At 47.0% G+C, this 22,119-nt stretch overlaps 2 pseudogenes; both read right to left on the minus strand.

Moving 5' to 3' along the window:
• Nucleotides 1-1,922: 1,922 nt before the first annotated feature.
• Nucleotides 1,923-2,746, minus strand: LOC136515282 (benzyl alcohol O-benzoyltransferase-like; annotated as a pseudogene).
• A 14,892-nt stretch (nt 2,747-17,638) lies between these two features.
• Nucleotides 17,639-18,462, minus strand: LOC136515283 (benzyl alcohol O-benzoyltransferase-like; annotated as a pseudogene).
• Between the last annotated feature and the right edge of the window lie 3,657 nt (nt 18,463-22,119).

Consider the following 22,119-nt stretch of genomic DNA (forward strand, 5'->3'; position numbering starts at 1 on the left):
GCTACAATATGTGGAGAGATTTTGTGGATGCTTCAGTAGAACATTGTCATATATAGGGATGCCAATGGGGTTGCTCATGAAATAGTAGAAGATGTTTCATTAGTAAACAATCATGTATTTGGGTCAATGAACCTCTAGTTTTCTTCTTGACTTTTTGATGAACGATGTAACTATTCTGATGAATCAATAAGCTTGTCGATGGGCATTCTCTCTCAAAAAAAAAACTAGGACGAATGGCGTGCTTTGACGCGCCCGTACACGTACAGGACACTAATAATAATCAATTTTGGAACGGTAGTGCTAGCGCCCGGACGGACACGCGCGTCCATGTCTGGACACCCGCGTAGCCTTCCCCGTCCTCTAATTTTTTTCCCTGTCCCGCATGCGCACCCTGCCCCGTCGCAGCGTCCGCGCGTCCGAATGACTCGCCTCGCACGCGCAGTCGCCCTATCTGCCTCGATTTGAGGTCGTTCGCCCCGCCCCGCACACGCACCCCGCCCCCGACCGCTGGTCCCTAGCGCCCCCCGTCCACAGGACACCGCGCGCTCTGCATGCCCCGTCTGTCGACCCCAGCTCGCCACACCCTATTCCCCAGCGCCCGTGCTATGCCACCATCACTCCCCGCGCCCCCTGACTCTCCGAGTATGAAACACGTGCAACATTAAACACTTAAATGCAACATACGTATGAAACATCTGGAACATACATTGCAACATATATGTGAAACATATGCAACATTCAGATAAAATACTTGCAACTTGCAACATAAAAACACTTAGGGGGTGTTTGGTTCTTTAGTCACTTTTAAAATTCATGTCACATCAAATGTTTAGATACTAATAAGGAGCATTAAATATAGATTAATTACAAAACCAATTACATAGATGGAGGCTAATTTGCGAGACTATTTTTTAAGCCTAATTAATCTGTCATTAGCACATGTTTACTGTAGCACCATGTTATCAAAACATGGGCTAATTAGGCTTAAAAGATTTGTCTCGTAAATTAGTCGTAAGTTGTGCAATTAGTTTCGTAATTAGTCTATATTTAATACTCCATGCATGTGTCCAAACATTCGATGTGACAGGAATTTTAGGAGGGACTGCAGTAACCAAACAAGGCCTTACTCCAACATAAGACTGTAGCTGAAACATTTGGAACATATTATTGTAACATATGTGTGAAACATATGCAACATCCAGATCAGAACGCTTGCAACAAACGTCTGGAACACATGAAACATTTTGAACAAACCTCTGACACACTTGCAATATGCCTCTGAAACACTTGCAACATGTGCGGCATCCCTGGTCTACTTTTGCAACATCCATATGAAACAATTGCAACATACCTCTGAAACGTTTGGAACACTTAAACATACGCTTGCAACATGCGCTTTCATTGCAACATCTCCTTATTGAGGTAGCGTGTCACGGTGGCCACAACGTCGGCAGCGGGCATGATCTTCTTGTGGGGAACGGCGGCGTCGGCAGCACCCTAGCAGCACCTTGGTGCACGCGGGGGACGAGGCACGGCATGCAGCGAGCTGGAGCGGGGGCGCGGCGCGGCGACGGAGGGGGCACAACGCTGGATGGGGGAGTCACGCGACGAGGGATGGGGTGCGCAACAGGGAAGACGGAAGCAGTGAGCGCACGACGCAGCCACACGTGATGGGTGAGCACTAGAGTGGGAGATATTTTTGAGAGAAGCGGACTTGTTGGGCTAGTAGCGCGCGGACGCCGAGCATTATCAATGTTGGGAACATTAGCTTAACATATGGATTTATATTATGCATGGATATGAAGCATTTTGTAACCAAAAACCAAATGAATGAAATATGGAACTTTTGGATGAAAACATGTTTTATTGTTATTTCGCATAAGTCTCTTCACAACTGTGTGATGCTAAACCATCAGAATGCTTTAGCAATGGAAGAGTAACTTATGCAGTACAACCGACGCGACGAAGAAGTTTGCCGCCGCTGGCATGGACGGCCGTCCACGCAGCACGAGGAGGTCGATGGTGGACCGCACGTACTCGGTGGTGACGGGACGGCCGCCTTCGCCTCCCGCACCATCTCCACCGTGTCTCCCAGCGAGCTGGCCTGCAACTCCCCGGCGGTGGTCAGCACCGCCGAGGGCACGCCCGCTTTCCCGTAGAAACCAGCTGGAATTCCCAGCTCGCGAATTCCCCTGAAGCCGACGATGCACACCAGGCGCACCTCCTCACGCGGCGAGAGCTCCCGCGCGGCCGTGCGGGCGCGCCAGAGCGCCGCCGTGAGCGCCTCGAAGGTCGTGGCAGTGCCGTGGAGGTGCGTCAGGAGGCTCGCCTTGATCGCTGCGACGTCGCGTCGGGCGAAGGTGAACGTGCGCACGACCATGTCTCCCGGCGGCGGCGGCGGCGGCGGCGGTATGGGCGCGGCGTCGTACACGCGGTGCGGGAACGCGGGCCTCGGCGGGACCCGTGCTTCCAGCAGCTCCCGGGACCATGGCGGTGGGGCGGTCGTCCGCGCAGGGAGGCCGCGTGCGAGCTCCGCGACGGCGGACAGGAAATGGCCGAGGCCTATGCCGTCGGAGATGTTGTGGTTGATGCGGAGCGCCAAGACGAAGCCGCCGCACAGCAGCCGGGTCACCTGGATGAACAGCATGGGGCAGTTGAGCACGCCGCTGGAGCGGTCCACGTCGCACAACAGCTGATCGGGCGAATGCAGGCGTCGTCGTGATGACCGGCGCCGTCTGCTGGTCATGCGCCATTGCTTAGGACGCCGCTATAGATGTTGTGAGAAGTGTCTGTCGCTTAAATTTATTTGGCGACGGGGAAGCCATAGCCAGCGTAGAGAGGAGGGCTGAGAGTGAAAAGAACCACATTGACACATCGATCCTACATATATATAACATATCAGATTCACGTTCACTATGCTAAAAAAAATAAGATTCACGTTCACACAATCCACTAGGGCATATGAAGCGGGTCAAAACTTAAGATGTGTCTGGTATAGCTCCATAAGCAGCTTCGTGAGCTGGTAAACGGCTTTGATTACTAAACGCACCTATGCTCCGTGGACGAAGCTCTGCAAAACACGTTGAGGGGGGTACGAAGAGAGAGCGGAAGCTGAAAAAAAGGAGCTTGACTTAGGGCGTGATTGGTTGGGAGAATTTGGCCCGGCCTAGCCCTTGGCATGCAGTGTTTGGTTGGCTGGGTAGGCTGCTGGGCCTGGTTGCCGGCATGCAAACTGGCTCGCTGAGCCAGGCTCCGAAGAAACGAAAACGAAATCCGTTTCTCTCGGGCTTGGCTCGCACGGGTCGCGAGTGAGCGGGCGTCGTGGCTCCGGCGGTGCAAGTGGATGTGGCACGGGAGTATTTGGGTCACCTTCCTCTTCTTCTTTCACGCTCCACAGTGTCTTCTCGCCCTCGCTGCCGCCGCCACTACCACTGCCATCGCCGCTCCCACCCCAACCCCACTCTCCCAACGTTGTCCTCTCCGGTCTCCTCTACCTTCCACTCCCGGTGTTGTTGTCCACCTTTCTCCCATAGAATTCCTCCTCTCTATTCTCCCCTCTGTGTTCTCCTACACTATCCCAAATCTCCTCTCTGTTCCACCCCTAGTGGTGTCGCCCCTCCTTCTTGTGGCCTTTGGGGTCGATTTGAGGTGATTCATTCTCTTCGCCTCCTTCATCCCCTCTTCCTAGATCTATGATTGGAACTAATTTTGCCTTAGGGTTTCAATTTCTTCATGTTATGCAGCTAACTTTGTTTTGTGTACCCCTTTGTAAGGAAAATGGACCCTTGGTCCATTTAGTTTGGATTTTAGTGTTTGATGACCAACACAACCAAATTGGACTCATGAATTTGCAAGTGATTGTTTTGTAGTTCAATAGGGTGCAAGACGTGACTTGGACGAAAGCGACATGATGATCCGAGGATCAACACCATAACCAAGACCTTAGGAGCACAAGAGAAGACTCAAGATATCAAGCAAAGTCCAAGCATGAAGATAGAAACCAAGCCGTACGCAAGATCGCGAAGAAACGAGCTCGTAGAGGCGATCGGACTCTAGACCGGACGCTGGAAGAAGCGATCGGACGCTGGACCGGAGGCTCGGCACACAGGCGTCATCAGCAGCGACCGGACGCTGGACCGGATGCTGACGGCAACAGACCGGACGCAGGGCAGCAGCGTCCGATCGAGTACAGAGAGGTTCCAGAGCGGCGAAACTACGACCGGACGCGTCTGGTGGTAGGTGACCGGACGCTGGCAGCGTCCGATCAAGTGTTCGTGGCTCCAACAGTCGGGATGACCGGACGCATTTGGTCAGGACGAGTTCAGCGTCCAGTCAGTAGTAGAAAAGCGGGACTTCGTCCCCAACGGCTACTTTCTCAGTGGGGCTTATAAATACAACCCCAACCGGCCATTTGAGTAGTGTGGAGCTGAGAAAACATATCAAGGGTGTTGATACACTATTTTAGTGATCTCCACTTGTATAGTGCTTAGTGTTTTATTAGATGCTTTGCGAAGTGCTTAGGTTGATTAGATCATCGTTTATGCGCTTGCTCTAGGTTTAGGCCTAGTGTTTAGTGAGGTTTGCATACATCTTACCACTCGGTGCTTTGCGCGCACCATTGTTGTACATCGAAGGGGCTTGTAGTCTTGCGAGATCACACCAACCGTGTTTGTGGTGTGGCTGCCACCGTGTACCGGAGGGAACAAGGCCCACGGCGTTTCGGCCGGAAGCTTGATAGTGAAGACGGCGGAGAGCATCCAGGAGAGGCTTGCCGAAAGGCACGCGGAGACCCACTTATGCGTGGGGAAGGTCCGAGGCTATCCATGGAGTTACCCGACCGGGAGCTTGGCCCTTGCGAGGGGCTCCAACGAGGACTAGGGGGAAGCTTGCGCGCTTCTCGATACCTCGGTAAAAATACCAAAGTCATCGATGGGAGTTTGCATATCTCTACCTTGCTCTTTAGCTTCCGCATTTACATTGATTGCATTACTCCTTTTGCGGTAGAGATAGCAACGCATTAGCAAAACCGTAGTTACACATTTAAATAGTTTGTCTTTTGCATAGGTTTTGCTAAGGTTAGAAAAAGAGGCCATAGTTTAGAGTTAGAATTTTAAGGTGCCTAATTCACCCCCCTCTTAGACGTCACGGTCCACTTCAATTGGTATCAGAGCCAGTTGGCTCATTTTGGACTTTTGGCTTAACCGCGGTTGAGCCGACGCTATTTAGAGTGGTTGGGATGAATACCTCTAGGCCTCCGCACTTTGATGGCACTAACTTCTCTTATTATAAAGCTAGAATGTCTTGCTACCTTGAGGCGGTTGATTTGGGTGTTTCGAGAGTCACTCGTGACGGGATGAAACCCATAAAGAATCCTGAAAAACCCACAAAGAGTGATGAAAAAGAAATGCATTTCAATGCTAGAGCTAAGAATTGCTTGTTTGAATCATTTAGTATGGATATGTTTAACCAAGTGTTCACTTTAAATACGGCACATGAAATTTGGTTAAAACTCCAAAAGCTCCATGACGGCACAAGTAATATCCGTGAGCAAAAATATTGTCTAGCTAAGCAAAATTATGATTCCTTTACAATGAATGATGATAAGCTTGTTCGTGATATGTATTCTTGTTTGAATCTAATTATCAATGAGCTCCATTCTATAGGATTAACAAAGCTAGATGATGTGGACATCGTGAGGAAGATCATCTCCATGCTACCATAAAAGAAATATACAAGCATCATCACCATCCTTCACAATATAGAGAACTTGAGCACCATGATCCCGAGCATAGTCATTGGCAAGATAGTGGCATTTGAAATGTCATGTAAGATGGGTCAAGAAGAAGCCTCTTCATCGAGCAAAGGCAAAGCTCTCACATGTAGCGAGAAAAAGAAGATGAAGGGCAAGCAAGTTGAGACAAGCTCAAGCTAAAGCTCCTCAAGTGAAGATGAAGAAGAAGATGAGGATGATGATGATAATGAAGGTTCAAGTGATGATGATCATTCTTCCTCCTCCACCTCCGACCTTGATGAAGAATCAATCAAACTTATCAACAAGGTGGAGAAGATAATCCAAAGGCTCAATGTCAAGGGTGTGCCCATCCAAATCCAAGATCTCATTTTCACTAATCAAAGAAATGAGCAAAGAAAGAGAGGATGCTATGGATGCGGCGAGTTGGGACACTTTATGGAAGTTTGGCCAAACAAGCCCATACCCAAGACAAAGAAGAGGGCATGCAAGAACCAAGCCCTAACATAAATAAGGTCATGGGACGATTCTTCAAGTGAAGAAAAACATCATCACAAGAGGCGAGGGCGCAAGCACTCATCATCAAGCTCTTCTCGTATGTGCCTTATGGCACGAGGTAACGAAAGCTCATCCTCTAGTGAGAGTGATAGTGATGATGAAATGCCTTCTTATGATAAAATGAATTTGTGGTGGAGACACAAAACCAATTGGAGATGTGTTTACCTCCTACTTTTTTTGATATAATGCCATATCTCATGATTCACATGGTTCATCAAATACAGGCGCTTGGCCCTTGCTACTTGCATAAAATGTGGTCCTACGAGCGATTCATGTCGGTTCTAAGTCGATATGTGCATAATCGAGCATACCCAGAGGGCTCCATGATAGAGGGTTACAGTACTGAAGAAGTCATCGAGTGCTGTCAAGAGTACCTAAAAGTACATAAAGGGATTGGTAAACCTGATTCTTGTCACAAGGGTAGGCTGGCTGGGAAGGGCACCAGTGGTAGAAAAGTGTTCATCGACCATGATTACAAAGAGGTGAGTCAGGCGCATTAAAGTGTCTTGCAGAGTACACAACTGATGCAACTGTATATTGATGAACACTTGGCTATCATTATGGAGGAGAGAAATGGTCGTTCAGATGATTGGGTCATGAAACAACACAAGCAACGACTAACTACATGGTTGAAGGACCAAAACATACCGCCTAGAGAAACCATAGACTCTATTACCATCAGTAGGTTGGCAGAGGGGCTATCGAGACTAGTGACATCTTAGAATGCTTATGACATCAATGGGTATACATACTATACCCACACAAAGGATAGTAAATATGTGAACCAAAACAGCGGTGTTCGAATAGAGGCTCTCGATGGATTAAGGCGAAAGATCCAATACTTTGGCATCATTGAAGAGATATGGGAACTTGACTATGGAAGGGATATAACGGTGGCCTTGTTTTGATGCCGCTGGATCAAACAACACCAACTGAACGAGATTGGATTGAGAGTCCTGGACCTCGAGAATCTAGGCTACCAAGATGACCCTTGGGTGCTCGCTTCACGTGTCGCACAAGTTTTCTATATGTCTGACCCACAAAGTAACCTCCCCCCGAAGAAGAAGACAAAGCACGTGGTTGCCTCTGGGAAACAACACATTATTGGAGTTGAAGGCGTGGATGATGTTGAAGCTTACAATAACTACAATGAGATATCACGTTTGATTGGAATGTTGAAGAATTAATTTGTTTGCTAATTTCTACTTCTCGGGCTCTATGAGGCATTAAGTATGTTGACCTTTAATGTGGTTCAGTAAAGTTGGCTTCTACAAGTTATTGTTAGTAGTCCACATAATTAGTATTTGAATAGCATGAGCTTTTGTGAATAGGTTAGGTCAAGTACTTAAGTAGTTAAGGTCAAGTAACTTAAGCTGTGTGTGGCAGTATGCAGATGCTTCATCTAGGATGTGTATGTAAGTTAGGAGTTAGAGTTGGTGAAGCTCCTTTTCCATCCCACGGAGAAACTGGTTTCATAAAATTAGAGCCCAAATGGACCCACAAGCCTAGAAATAAGAAAATAGAACTTGCATAGGTTAATAGGAATTGAGAGCGGTACTCTTGAGTCTTGACCACACACATAATCTTCTTTTGTTTCCGTGGGAGGTTATGGATCCCAGTTGACACTTGTGCTTTTAGTAGTTTTAAGTTTGTGTGCTACTTTAGATAGTAGTTCACTGTAGAGCTGGTTGATTGTGAGATTTTGAAACCTTAGAAGAAGGGAATTGATTTTTGTTTCATTCAATTTGGTTGCTTTGAGATGTGATTGGTTTGTTCTGTTTTGACATATTTGAACGCTTCCTCTTTTTTCTTAATCCTTTCACTATTATCACTGCTTGAGAAATCAGATGTTGTATATCCTTGTCTCATGGTAGATGTCTATTGCTACCTCTAGATTTAGAAGATCCACAGTATATCCATGACCTCTGGGTAATTATCTTAGCTTGAGGAGGTAAATGGATTATAAGTGACAAGTTCAAGAATACCCAGTGATTTGCTGGTTCCTGGAAGTGGACCATCCACTGACATTCTTATTTCTAGCCATAGTTGTCATGCTCACTGTTCTATTTCAGCTGATTGTGTATTTATGATGATTTTTGTATGCTATGGTCCTGTAAATCTTAGAAGAAGCAACCAAAACAAACAAATAAACAAAAATGAAGTTGTTCATGGAGCCAAAAAAATGCTCCACAATGGCAGAGCTATTTAATTGGCAAAGTAAATTTGTTTAGTTTACATTGGAGGTACTAGGGTCTTATTTGGATGTTTCATGATTCTCCATGCGTATAATAAGCACCCTAATATAACACGCTGAATCTGGCTCCATGTCTGTGCATCCATTTTTTTAGGGAAGTCTGTGTCCATTTGGCTAGCACTTGGTCGTCGTAGGCCAAACGGTTACATCGCAGCAGCAGGGCCGAGGCCCATGGTGGACCCAGGCCCATGCAAGCCAAGCCCACGCGGTTGCGATGCGCTCCTGGTCCTATCGGCATGGGCTAGCTGCTGCAGGTGCAGGAGCAGGCAGCACCGGGCTCCAACTGCCCGCTCCCGGCTTTGGCGTGCACCCTCCCCCCTCTTGCCAAATAAATATCTCCCCTTCTCGGCTCCGCCCGCCTGTCTAGAGCCCTGTCTATCTATATAATTTACCGCCGGGCAGACATCATGAATCTGGACTTCATGTATTGCAATTGTTTAGATAATTTTTCTTTCCTTGTGAAAATATCTTCTCTGCTAGCTTGTCATGCAATACACAGGCCGGCTCCTGCCTCATTCCTTGATTATCATGCTGTGTCCTACCTTGAAATTTGTGATGTCAGCCTTAGAGCATGCACCGATCTGATGACAATTATGTTTGTATGCATCTTGATCTTTCTTGCTAAGTTTAGCAATTGTTTAGATAATTTTTCTTTCCTTGTGAAATTATCTTCTCTGCTAGCTTGTCATGCAATACTAGGGCGTAGGCATGCATTACAAAACATGCTGTGCAAAGTATGATGCCACCTACTACCACTGTTAGGGGGCAACAAGAAATCCTTGTTTGATAAGACTGTTGCTTCATTATTCACTATTTTCTTGTTAGTGTCTCATGTTAATATTTAATCTTGTTGTTAGATATGCCTTTTTATTGAAAAATTCAAGTCTTGGTGGAGGTCATGCTTTCGTAATACAAATTGTTGCTTGCTTCATTATACTATGTTATCCACAGTAGTTCCTTGTTGCTCAAAAAAGAGGTGTACTGTTCTGTAGTTAAAACTTAAAACTATTGCACCAACAGCTGGTGCTCTATGAAACCTGAGGTAGGCCATGGCCATGAACCAAATAGGTAAAGTGCACTGGCTGTCTAAGCTACTTTTTTTTGCAATAGCTGTGCTGCTACTTTTTTTTTGACTGATGCCATGGAATGGAATGGATCTTTTTTCAGTTAAGTTATCATTCTCTCTTCTCTCACCTCTCTTCTCCTCTCTTCTATCTTCTCCTCTCTTCTCTCTTCTCTCACCTCTCTTCTCTCTTCTATCTTCTCCTCTCTCCTCTCTTCTCTACTCTACTACTTTCTACTTACTACTACTACTTGCTACTTCTAGCTACTAACTGTTGGCTACTATTGCTTTTTTTGACAAATCTCCCAGGACTCGCCCAGGACTTGTTGTCCTGTCTTTTGCCATCAGCTGCTGCACTATGTTTGTTAAGCAGCTGTTGCTTTTTTTTACCAAATCTCCCCTCTCCTCTCCTCTCCTTTGTTTTGCCGATGATAAAATTATCCAAGTCCATACATTATATGGAATATGAGCTGATGATCAAGAACTTGTGAGGAACTTGGCATCATTAGCAGTCGCCCCTACATTACCTTCTCCTCTCTTCTCTGTTATGATGCCTTGATGCTCCAAGTTCATGATCAAATGATGATTGACATATTTATGAGGCCTCTACTACTGCTACTACTAGTTTTTTTTGATATATTGTTGTTTTATAGGACTTTTTTTGACATGTTTCTAAAGCACACTTTCTTGCATCTATTAGAACAAAGCGCGAAATAATGTCGCGGACACCAGACAGTGTAGCCCGATGCCCTGAGCCTGATGAGCAGCCAACCCTTGAGGAACAAGCACTAGAGGACCAGCTTACTTAGGAACAGTTCGATAACGAGGTAGAAAAGGATCTAGAAGTGATGCTTACTCAGGAGCAGTATGACGAGGAGGAAGGCCCCGAATGAGAGGCTACTGAAGGCGAAGAAGAAGAGGATGATGATGATGATGACTCAGAAGAGGGATATGAAAGTCCCGAGGATCCTTTCCCATGTGAAGCCAGAAGGAGGCCAACGGAGGAAGATTTGGACAAGGATTTTGACCCGAACGAGCAGGTAGGGAAAAAACCTTAGCTTGCAAATTTTGCCCAAGCTTTGGTTGTGTTACCTCTGCTAACACTTTAACCTATCGTATATACAGGTCCCTCCTAAAACTCGAAAAAGACAACATCGACGTCCGCGACATCTCGCTGGACAAGACAGAGTAGAGGAAAGGAGAGCAGAGGCAACAGCCACAAAGACGGATCACGATGCCTCTGCTCCACAAACTCAAGACACAACCATGACTACCAAGCCTAAGAGGAAATAAGGGGATAGAAAAGGAAATCTATATCTAGATAAGGCATGCTATGTGATAACAGAGGTCGGGCCAGCAGGGGAGATCCTTGAGCCGAAGGAATTAAGAGGAAAATTCCGTAATGCGGTCGGGGCCCTAGTAAGAGATAAATTGAACCCAGCAATCCCTAACAGGAAAGAGATACCAGAGAACACAAAGAATGCACTATGGGATAGGCAGCTTAAGGTTAATTTTAGATTTCTAGAGGGTAAGCACGAATTGATAAAAAAATGCTATCAGGATGATGGGAGAGTCATTCCGACGTTGGAGGTCGGAGCTCAACACGAAGTATATCCAAAAGGGGTTAACTCCCTTCAACGAGTTCAGCAAAATAACTCCTAGTCAATGGGAGAAGCTCGTGGCTCAGAAGACTTCACCGGAGGCATTGGAGCTTAGTGCCCGTAACACCGAGCTAGCGAAGAGGAATAAACACCACCATCATCTAGGCCCCGATGGCTACTATGCCAAGGAAGAGTAGTTTAGGAAGATGGATGAAGAGGCTGCAGCTGCTGGGAATATCGATGTGACGAATTTGAAGGTACGCTCAAGGAACTGGATATATGCAAGGAGTATAGAATCATCCGACAGTAATCTTAAGTTTGATAAGCCAGAGACCCAAGAGGCGGTATCAAGGATACTGAAATATGCTAAAGACAAGGAGAATGGCTCATTCAATCCTTCTAGAGAGAGGGATGAGCTTAGCCTTGGCTTAGGAAACAAGGAGCACATAGGCCACACCAGGGGGCTAGGGAAAAGGACGACCTAGAAGCAAGGATTCGAAGAGGACAGGCACATGTACAAGAAACATGGCCGAGACCGAGAGACTAGTCTTGAGCTCCAAGTGAAGGCTCTAGTTGTGAAGGCGCTAGAGGAGCAAGGACTATCTATGGAGCCATAGATATTAGTGACGCCGTCGAGAGAACTGGCATTAGTTGGCAGCCCTCCAAAAGTTCCTAGCAGCCAAGGTTCCACTGTAGCCACAACCCCAGTCGATCACATACGGGAACCAACTAGTTGCACCTTGGTGTTTCTCAGCGATCAATAGAACACTGTGATGGAGGTGGCAATGGGTGTGGCACATCCTCCCGGTGGCTTACACCACAATAATAAGATACCACCGGACTACACTAGGGTCGAGGTGCATACAGTGAAGCCTGAGTTCATACAGTGGAGGATAGACTACGCAACTCTCGAGGGGCTGGTGTTACTCGGAGACGTTATGGGGCAGTTCATCCTCTGACACAAACAGGACATTATATTAACTGCTTCTTCATCGCCTCCCTCTCTCCCAAATTTGGAGCGAGTTGTTGAGGTCGGGGAGATATTTTCACCGTCTCGTGACCCCCACATTCCTGAGATGCCACATTCTTCCCCGCCTCCTAGCGAGCATGTGCTTGATGAGATGTCACAACCTTCTCCAGCTCGTACCGAGCAAGTGCATCATGAGATACCATAGTCTTCTCAACAAGCACAGCCGATACATGAACAACGAGTGCCTCCTGAAGAAGCTGCAGCACAAGAAGATGAGGACGTGCCTGAATGGGAACTTCGAAAGAAGCATCCAATCACCATAAGGCCAGTTTATGTTTCGATCAAAGACGTCTCGTCGGTGTCCAAGTGATATTCCCATGACCAGTTCAAGCCTGAGAACCAAGTTAAAAAAGTCCCATCACGGGGTTCTGAGGAGGTCGTCACTAGCAAACTCCACCAAATTGCAAAGCAATATCCAAATGTTGATGCCATCAAATGGTCAAAGGATTGCCTGAAAACATATGAAAGAGGCAAGCCCTTCCTACCAAACCGGGACATCCAGCGCCTACCACTTGGAATGAGAAGGTTCCATGATTGGTACTTGCGTGTTCTCCCAACAAGCATAAATATCATACAAGCATGCTTTCCCATCGGCACATTTGGAAGCCTAGCCGGGAAAATTGTCTTTGACTTCAATGATATACAAACATGATTTCACCTAGGAGAAATGGAGATGAATCAAATTCGCACATGGTGCCTGTAAGTCCTTGTCCTCTCGATATGATATGAATGTAATCTTTGAATTTTGTTGTAACTAACCCACGCCGTGATTTGTAGAATGCAAGTGCACATTGTCAAACAAATGCCAAGTGTGAAAGTCGGGTATGTGGACCCTCAAGCTATAGCCCAAACAAATTTCAATTACCCTAAACAGTGGACACTTGATGCCAAAGAGCTAGCTACTGCAAAGACTCTTCGGGAGAAAGAGCACATCCGTACGACAAAACTAAGGGAAGAGTCCCTTAAGATTACGGCATACATTGCCCTGGCTTTCAAAAATCTCCAATAACACTCTACTATATGGCTACCATACAACTTCGAGTAAGCTCAACTCTATACTTAAAGCTTTGTTCGATATATTTTATTCGATGCAAAAGAGCTTATCTAGTTCTATGATTAAATCCATGCAGCAACCACTAGATTTGTATAGCCGTCGATGTCGGGAGGAGCATGGCATGGGTCTTTGATTTATTAGATAAGGACACGGTGACATACAAAGACTTCATATCGATTCTCAAGACGTATACATATCGACAATCCTCATTAGCTTATATGTTTGTATACATACTTGTAACATTCACTTTTGGATACTAACAAGTTGTATTTGCTAAAACAATTCGAACAGGGCATTTAGGTTCTATGTCACTAATCATCATGGAAGGCATGATCCAGCAAGGAAGGAAAAGCTGGCTATAAAAACACTATGTGCGGTAAGTGTAACTTACTTCTTCAGTACTCCATTACATGGCTGTCAAAAGCATTACTTAACATTTTCATATGCAAAACTCACAGTGCCCCAAGCAGAAGCCTGGGAGTGTACATTGTGGATACTATATATGTTCTATAATGAGTAACACCGGTGCCTACAGGAGACACTCCGTAAGGGTAAGTTTGAACCTCTTCACCCGTAGTATAAAAACTTCGTAAATGGTATGAAATACTAAACCGAAACTTGTTCTCTTGTAGTGGAGAGAAGAGAAAGGAATGAAAAGAGACCCATACAAGGATGACCAACTCTTAGAGCTCGTCGACGACCTTTGCAACTTCATATTGGACCAGATTGTACACGTCAGAGGCGCCTACCATGACCGAGAGTCCGAGTTAGGTACAAATCCTCAGTACCAACACCTTCATGAGTGAAAGGCTAGCTCTAGGACGTTGATAACAATGTGTATGGAATTTATATATTTAATGATGGATTGTATATATTCTTGTGAATTGGACTTGTAATTGTAGTTTATAGAATACTCTTGTGCTTGTAGTCGCGGTCGTAGGACGTTCGGCAACACGAACGCTGGTCGCGGGGCATTCGGCAACGCGAACGCGGTTCGGAACGCTGGTCGCGGGGCGTTCGGCAACGCGAACGTGGTTCGGAACGTTGGTCGTGGGACGTTCGGCAACGCGATTTTGAATTGTAAATTTGAATTTTTTTTTATGGGAAAACATACTGTAGGGGCGGTTATAGATTGAACCGCCCCTACAAATACCTGTTTGTAGGGGCGGCTGGTACTACAGCCGCCCCTACAAATCGATTTGTAGGGGTGGCTGGTAATACGAGCCGTCCCTACAAATCGATTTGTAGGGGCGGCCTGGGAACCGCCCCTACAAATGCATGATTTGTAGAGACCCTTGCGTAGGGACGGCTGGGCAAACCGCCCCTATAAAGGGTTACCAGCCGTCGCTAGAAATGTTTTTTGTAGTAGTGTCGTGAAGCGAAAAAACAAAAAAACATCTTCACTATAGCCGGGACAAAATTCTCCAAGCTACTTCAGATTTTTCCCTACTCCGTTGAACAAGTACGTACTCTTCGTTCCAAATTATAAGACGCTTTGACTTTTTTGTTTCTGTATTTAAGACATATATTATATCTAGATACATAGCAAAATGAATGTAAAAAAAAGTCAAAACGACGTATAATTTGGAACGAAGGGAGTAAGTTCATTTATCGATGGAAGTCACATATGATTGTCTGAAAAACTTCTAAAGTGGAATGAAGAGGGCTGAAAGGTTATCAAGTTTCAGTTTCTCGAGTTTTTTTTAATTACTGTATATCTGTCCATCAAAACATATTGGCCTTCCTAGGATTCAAAATTTGTACACAAATATAAGTGTTCTCAAGTATTCCACATCAACTTACATTAAATTAAAAATCTCCCAAGCTTGCTCCTAACGTCCAAAATCTGGACATGGCACGAAGAAGAAAATTGAGATTTGAAGGTTTAGTAACAAAAGTGCCCCTTAAATATTGGGTTTTAAAAAAACTGTTAAACTATAGAATTTTTTTTGAGGGGATGTTAAACTATAGATAGTCTGTTAAGTTGAGAATGAAAAAAAAAAGTTATGGGCCGTAAAGAAGAAAGGAATAATTTTAATAAACAGCCACCATCTTGGGCTCTTGCCACTCACACTGAAAGGGGAATGAAAGAAGCTGTGACTGAGCGGGTGTGCCCACTGCCCCAGTGGGCTTCCTATATTTGTTTTTTGAGAAATCAGTGGACCTAACCTATTGTGGAATGAGTGATGGGCTTAGTGCCTTGCATTGGTCAAGTCATCAAAGCCCATGAGGGTAGGAGTACGGGTAGCCACGTTTGTAGTTAACTAGGACGAATGGCGGAAGCGTATGCAACTAGCTCAACAAATTGGTAGTAGTCGTTTCATTGTTCAGGCAGATTGTATGATGGTGGTCGAAACAATGAAGAATGAAGGAGAGGGTTTTTCGGCAGCACCATTTTACGACGATTGCTACAATATGTGGAGAGATTTTGTGGATGCTTCAGTAGAACATTGTCATATATAGGGATGCCAATGGGGTTGCTCATGAAATAGTAGAAGATGTTTCATTAGTAAACAATCATGTATTTGGGTCAATGAACCTCTAGTTTTCTTCTTGACTTTTTGATGAACGATGTAACTATTCTGATGAATCAATAAGCTTGTCGATGGGCATTCTCTCTCAAAAAAAAAACTAGGACGAATGGCGTGCTTTGACGCGCCCGTACACGTACAGGACACTAATAATAATCAATTTTGGAACGGTAGTGCTAGCGCCCGGACGGACACGCGCGTCCATGTCTGGACACCCGCGTAGCCTTCCCCGTCCTCTAATTTTTTTCCCTGTCCCGCATGCGCACCCTGCCCCGTCGCAGCGTCCGCGCGTCCGAATGACTCGCCTCGCACGCGCAGTCGCCCTATCTGCCTCGATTTGAGGTCGTTCGCCCCGCCCCGCACACGCACCCCGCCCCCGACCGCTGGTCCCTAGCGCCCCCCGTCCACAGGACACCGCGCGCTCTGCATGCCCCGTCTGTCGACCCCAGCTCGCCACACCCTATTCCCCAGCGCCCGTGCTATGCCACCATCACTCCCCGCGCCCCCTGACTCTCCGAGTATGAAACACGTGCAACATTAAACACTTAAATGCAACATACGTATGAAACATCTGGAACATACATTGCAACATATATGTGAAACATATGCAACATTCAGATAAAATACTTGCAACTTGCAACATAAAAACACTTAGGGGGTGTTTGGTTCTTTAGTCACTTTTAAAATTCATGTCACATCAAATGTTTAGATACTAATAAGGAGCATTAAATATAGATTAATTACAAAACCAATTACATAGATGGAGGCTAATTTGCGAGACTATTTTTTAAGCCTAATTAATCTGTCATTAGCACATGTTTACTGTAGCACCATGTTATCAAAACATGGGCTAATTAGGCTTAAAAGATTTGTCTCGTAAATTAGTCGTAAGTTGTGCAATTAGTTTCGTAATTAGTCTATATTTAATACTCCATGCATGTGTCCAAACATTCGATGTGACAGGAATTTTAGGAGGGACTGCAGTAACCAAACAAGGCCTTACTCCAACATAAGACTGTAGCTGAAACATTTGGAACATATTATTGTAACATATGTGTGAAACATATGCAACATCCAGATCAGAACGCTTGCAACAAACGTCTGGAACACATGAAACATTTTGAACAAACCTCTGACACACTTGCAATATGCCTCTGAAACACTTGCAACATGTGCGGCATCCCTGGTCTACTTTTGCAACATCCATATGAAACAATTGCAACATACCTCTGAAACGTTTGGAACACTTAAACATACGCTTGCAACATGCGCTTTCATTGCAACATCTCCTTATTGAGGTAGCGTGTCACGGTGGCCACAACGTCGGCAGCGGGCATGATCTTCTTGTGGGGAACGGCGGCGTCGGCAGCACCCTAGCAGCACCTTGGTGCACGCGGGGGACGAGGCACGGCATGCAGCGAGCTGGAGCGGGGGCGCGGCGCGGCGACGGAGGGGGCACAACGCTGGATGGGGGAGTCACGCGACGAGGGATGGGGTGCGCAACAGGGAAGACGGAAGCAGTGAGCGCACGACGCAGCCACACGTGATGGGTGAGCACTAGAGTGGGAGATATTTTTGAGAGAAGCGGACTTGTTGGGCTAGTAGCGCGCGGACGCCGAGCATTATCAATGTTGGGAACATTAGCTTAACATATGGATTTATATTATGCATGGATATGAAGCATTTTGTAACCAAAAACCAAATGAATGAAATATGGAACTTTTGGATGAAAACATGTTTTATTGTTATTTCGCATAAGTCTCTTCACAACTGTGTGATGCTAAACCATCAGAATGCTTTAGCAATGGAAGAGTAACTTATGCAGTACAACCGACGCGACGAAGAAGTTTGCCGCCGCTGGCATGGACGGCCGTCCACGCAGCACGAGGAGGTCGATGGTGGACCGCACGTACTCGGTGGTGACGGGACGGCCGCCTTCGCCTCCCGCACCATCTCCACCGTGTCTCCCAGCGAGCTGGCCTGCAACTCCCCGGCGGTGGTCAGCACCGCCGAGGGCACGCCCGCTTTCCCGTAGAAACCAGCTGGAATTCCCAGCTCGCGAATTCCCCTGAAGCCGACGATGCACACCAGGCGCACCTCCTCACGCGGCGAGAGCTCCCGCGCGGCCGTGCGGGCGCGCCAGAGCGCCGCCGTGAGCGCCTCGAAGGTCGTGGCAGTGCCGTGGAGGTGCGTCAGGAGGCTCGCCTTGATCGCTGCGACGTCGCGTCGGGCGAAGGTGAACGTGCGCACGACCATGTCTCCCGGCGGCGGCGGCGGCGGCGGCGGTATGGGCGCGGCGTCGTACACGCGGTGCGGGAACGCGGGCCTCGGCGGGACCCGTGCTTCCAGCAGCTCCCGGGACCATGGCGGTGGGGCGGTCGTCCGCGCAGGGAGGCCGCGTGCGAGCTCCGCGACGGCGGACAGGAAATGGCCGAGGCCTATGCCGTCGGAGATGTTGTGGTTGATGCGGAGCGCCAAGACGAAGCCGCCGCACAGCAGCCGGGTCACCTGGATGAACAGCATGGGGCAGTTGAGCACGCCGCTGGAGCGGTCCACGTCGCACAACAGCTGATCGGGCGAATGCAGGCGTCGTCGTGATGACCGGCGCCGTCTGCTGGTCATGCGCCATTGCTTAGGACGCCGCTATAGATGTTGTGAGAAGTGTCTGTCGCTTAAATTTATTTGGCGACGGGGAAGCCATAGCCAGCGTAGAGAGGAGGGCTGAGAGTGAAAAGAACCACATTGACACATCGATCCTACATATATATAACATATCAGATTCACGTTCACTATGCTAAAAAAAATAAGATTCACGTTCACACAATCCACTAGGGCATATGAAGCGGGTCAAAACTTAAGATGTGTCTGGTATAGCTCCATAAGCAGCTTCGTGAGCTGGTAAACGGCTTTGATTACTAAACGCACCTATGCTCCGTGGACGAAGCTCTGCAAAACACGTTGAGGGGGGTACGAAGAGAGAGCGGAAGCTGAAAAAAAGGAGCTTGACTTAGGGCGTGATTGGTTGGGAGAATTTGGCCCGGCCTAGCCCTTGGCATGCAGTGTTTGGTTGGCTGGGTAGGCTGCTGGGCCTGGTTGCCGGCATGCAAACTGGCTCGCTGAGCCAGGCTCCGAAGAAACGAAAACGAAATCCGTTTCTCTCGGGCTTGGCTCGCACGGGTCGCGAGTGAGCGGGCGTCGTGGCTCCGGCGGTGCAAGTGGATGTGGCACGGGAGTATTTGGGTCACCTTCCTCTTCTTCTTTCACGCTCCACAGTGTCTTCTCGCCCTCGCTGCCGCCGCCACTACCACTGCCATCGCCGCTCCCACCCCAACCCCACTCTCCCAACGTTGTCCTCTCCGGTCTCCTCTACCTTCCACTCCCGGTGTTGTTGTCCACCTTTCTCCCATAGAATTCCTCCTCTCTATTCTCCCCTCTGTGTTCTCCTACACTATCCCAAATCTCCTCTCTGTTCCACCCCTAGTGGTGTCGCCCCTCCTTCTTGTGGCCTTTGGGGTCGATTTGAGGTGATTCATTCTCTTCGCCTCCTTCATCCCCTCTTCCTAGATCTATGATTGGAACTAATTTTGCCTTAGGGTTTCAATTTCTTCATGTTATGCAGCTAACTTTGTTTTGTGTACCCCTTTGTAAGGAAAATGGACCCTTGGTCCATTTAGTTTGGATTTTAGTGTTTGATGACCAACACAACCAAATTGGACTCATGAATTTGCAAGTGATTGTTTTGTAGTTCAATAGGGTGCAAGACGTGACTTGGACGAAAGCGACATGATGATCCGAGGATCAACACCATAACCAAGACCTTAGGAGCACAAGAGAAGACTCAAGATATCAAGCAAAGTCCAAGCATGAAGATAGAAACCAAGCCGTACGCAAGATCGCGAAGAAACGAGCTCGTAGAGGCGATCGGACTCTAGACCGGACGCTGGAAGAAGCGATCGGACGCTGGACCGGAGGCTCGGCACACAGGCGTCATCAGCAGCGACCGGACGCTGGACCGGATGCTGACGGCAACAGACCGGACGCAGGGCAGCAGCGTCCGATCGAGTACAGAGAGGTTCCAGAGCGGCGAAACTACGACCGGACGCGTCTGGTGGTAGGTGACCGGACGCTGGCAGCGTCCGATCAAGTGTTCGTGGCTCCAACAGTCGGGATGACCGGACGCATTTGGTCAGGACGAGTTCAGCGTCCAGTCAGTAGTAGAAAAGCGGGACTTCGTCCCCAACGGCTACTTTCTCAGTGGGGCTTATAAATACAACCCCAACCGGCCATTTGAGTAGTGTGGAGCTGAGAAAACATATCAAGGGTGTTGATACACTATTTTAGTGATCTCCACTTGTATAGTGCTTAGTGTTTTATTAGATGCTTTGCGAAGTGCTTAGGTTGATTAGATCATCGTTTATGCGCTTGCTCTAGGTTTAGGCCTAGTGTTTAGTGAGGTTTGCATACATCTTACCACTCGGTGCTTTGCGCGCACCATTGTTGTACATCGAAGGGGCTTGTAGTCTTGCGAGATCACACCAACCGTGTTTGTGGTGTGGCTGCCACCGTGTACCGGAGGGAACAAGGCCCACGGCGTTTCGGCCGGAAGCTTGATAGTGAAGACGGCGGAGAGCATCCAGGAGAGGCTTGCCGAAAGGCACGCGGAGACCCACTTATGCGTGGGGAAGGTCCGAGGCTATCCATGGAGTTACCCGACCGGGAGCTTGGCCCTTGCGAGGGGCTCCAACGAGGACTAGGGGGAAGCTTGCGCGCTTCTCGATACCTCGGTAAAAATACCAAAGTCATCGATGGGAGTTTGCATATCTCTACCTTGCTCTTTAGCTTCCGCATTTACATTGATTGCATTACTCCTTTTGCGGTAGAGATAGCAACGCATTAGCAAAACCGTAGTTACACATTTAAATAGTTTGTCTTTTGCATAGGTTTTGCTAAGGTTAGAAAAAGAGGCCATAGTTTAGAGTTAGAATTTTAAGGTGCCTAATTCACCCCCCTCTTAGACGTCACGGTCCACTTCAATTGGTATCAGAGCCAGTTGGCTCATTTTGGACTTTTGGCTTAACCGCGGTTGAGCCGACGCTATTTAGAGTGGTTGGGATGAATACCTCTAGGCCTCCGCACTTTGATGGCACTAACTTCTCTTATTATAAAGCTAGAATGTCTTGCTACCTTGAGGCGGTTGATTTGGGTGTTTCGAGAGTCACTCGTGACGGGATGAAACCCATAAAGAATCCTGAAAAACCCACAAAGAGTGATGAAAAAGAAATGCATTTCAATGCTAGAGCTAAGAATTGCTTGTTTGAATCATTTAGTATGGATATGTTTAACCAAGTGTTCACTTTAAATACGGCACATGAAATTTGGTTAAAACTCCAAAAGCTCCATGACGGCACAAGTAATATCCGTGAGCAAAAATATTGTCTAGCTAAGCAAAATTATGATTCCTTTACAATGAATGATGATAAGCTTGTTCGTGATATGTATTCTTGTTTGAATCTAATTATCAATGAGCTCCATTCTATAGGATTAACAAAGCTAGATGATGTGGACATCGTGAGGAAGATCATCTCCATGCTACCATAAAAGAAATATACAAGCATCATCACCATCCTTCACAATATAGAGAACTTGAGCACCATGATCCCGAGCATAGTCATTGGCAAGATAGTGGCATTTGAAATGTCATGTAAGATGGGTCAAGAAGAAGCCTCTTCATCGAGCAAAGGCAAAGCTCTCACATGTAGCGAGAAAAAGAAGATGAAGGGCAAGCAAGTTGAGACAAGCTCAAGCTAAAGCTCCTCAAGTGAAGATGAAGAAGAAGATGAGGATGATGATGATAATGAAGGTTCAAGTGATGATGATCATTCTTCCTCCTCCACCTCCGACCTTGATGAAGAATCAATCAAACTTATCAACAAGGTGGAGAAGATAATCCAAAGGCTCAATGTCAAGGGTGTGCCCATCCAAATCCAAGATCTCATTTTCACTAATCAAAGAAATGAGCAAAGAAAGAGAGGATGCTATGGATGCGGCGAGTTGGGACACTTTATGGAAGTTTGGCCAAACAAGCCCATACCCAAGACAAAGAAGAGGGCATGCAAGAACCAAGCCCTAACATAAATAAGGTCATGGGACGATTCTTCAAGTGAAGAAAAACATCATCACAAGAGGCGAGGGCGCAAGCACTCATCATCAAGCTCTTCTCGTATGTGCCTTATGGCACGAGGTAACGAAAGCTCATCCTCTAGTGAGAGTGATAGTGAT

This window comes from Miscanthus floridulus, chromosome 17 (genome assembly GCF_019320115.1).
Source record: "Miscanthus floridulus cultivar M001 chromosome 17, ASM1932011v1, whole genome shotgun sequence".
NCBI classification, from domain to species: domain Eukaryota; kingdom Viridiplantae; phylum Streptophyta; class Magnoliopsida; order Poales; family Poaceae; genus Miscanthus; species Miscanthus floridulus.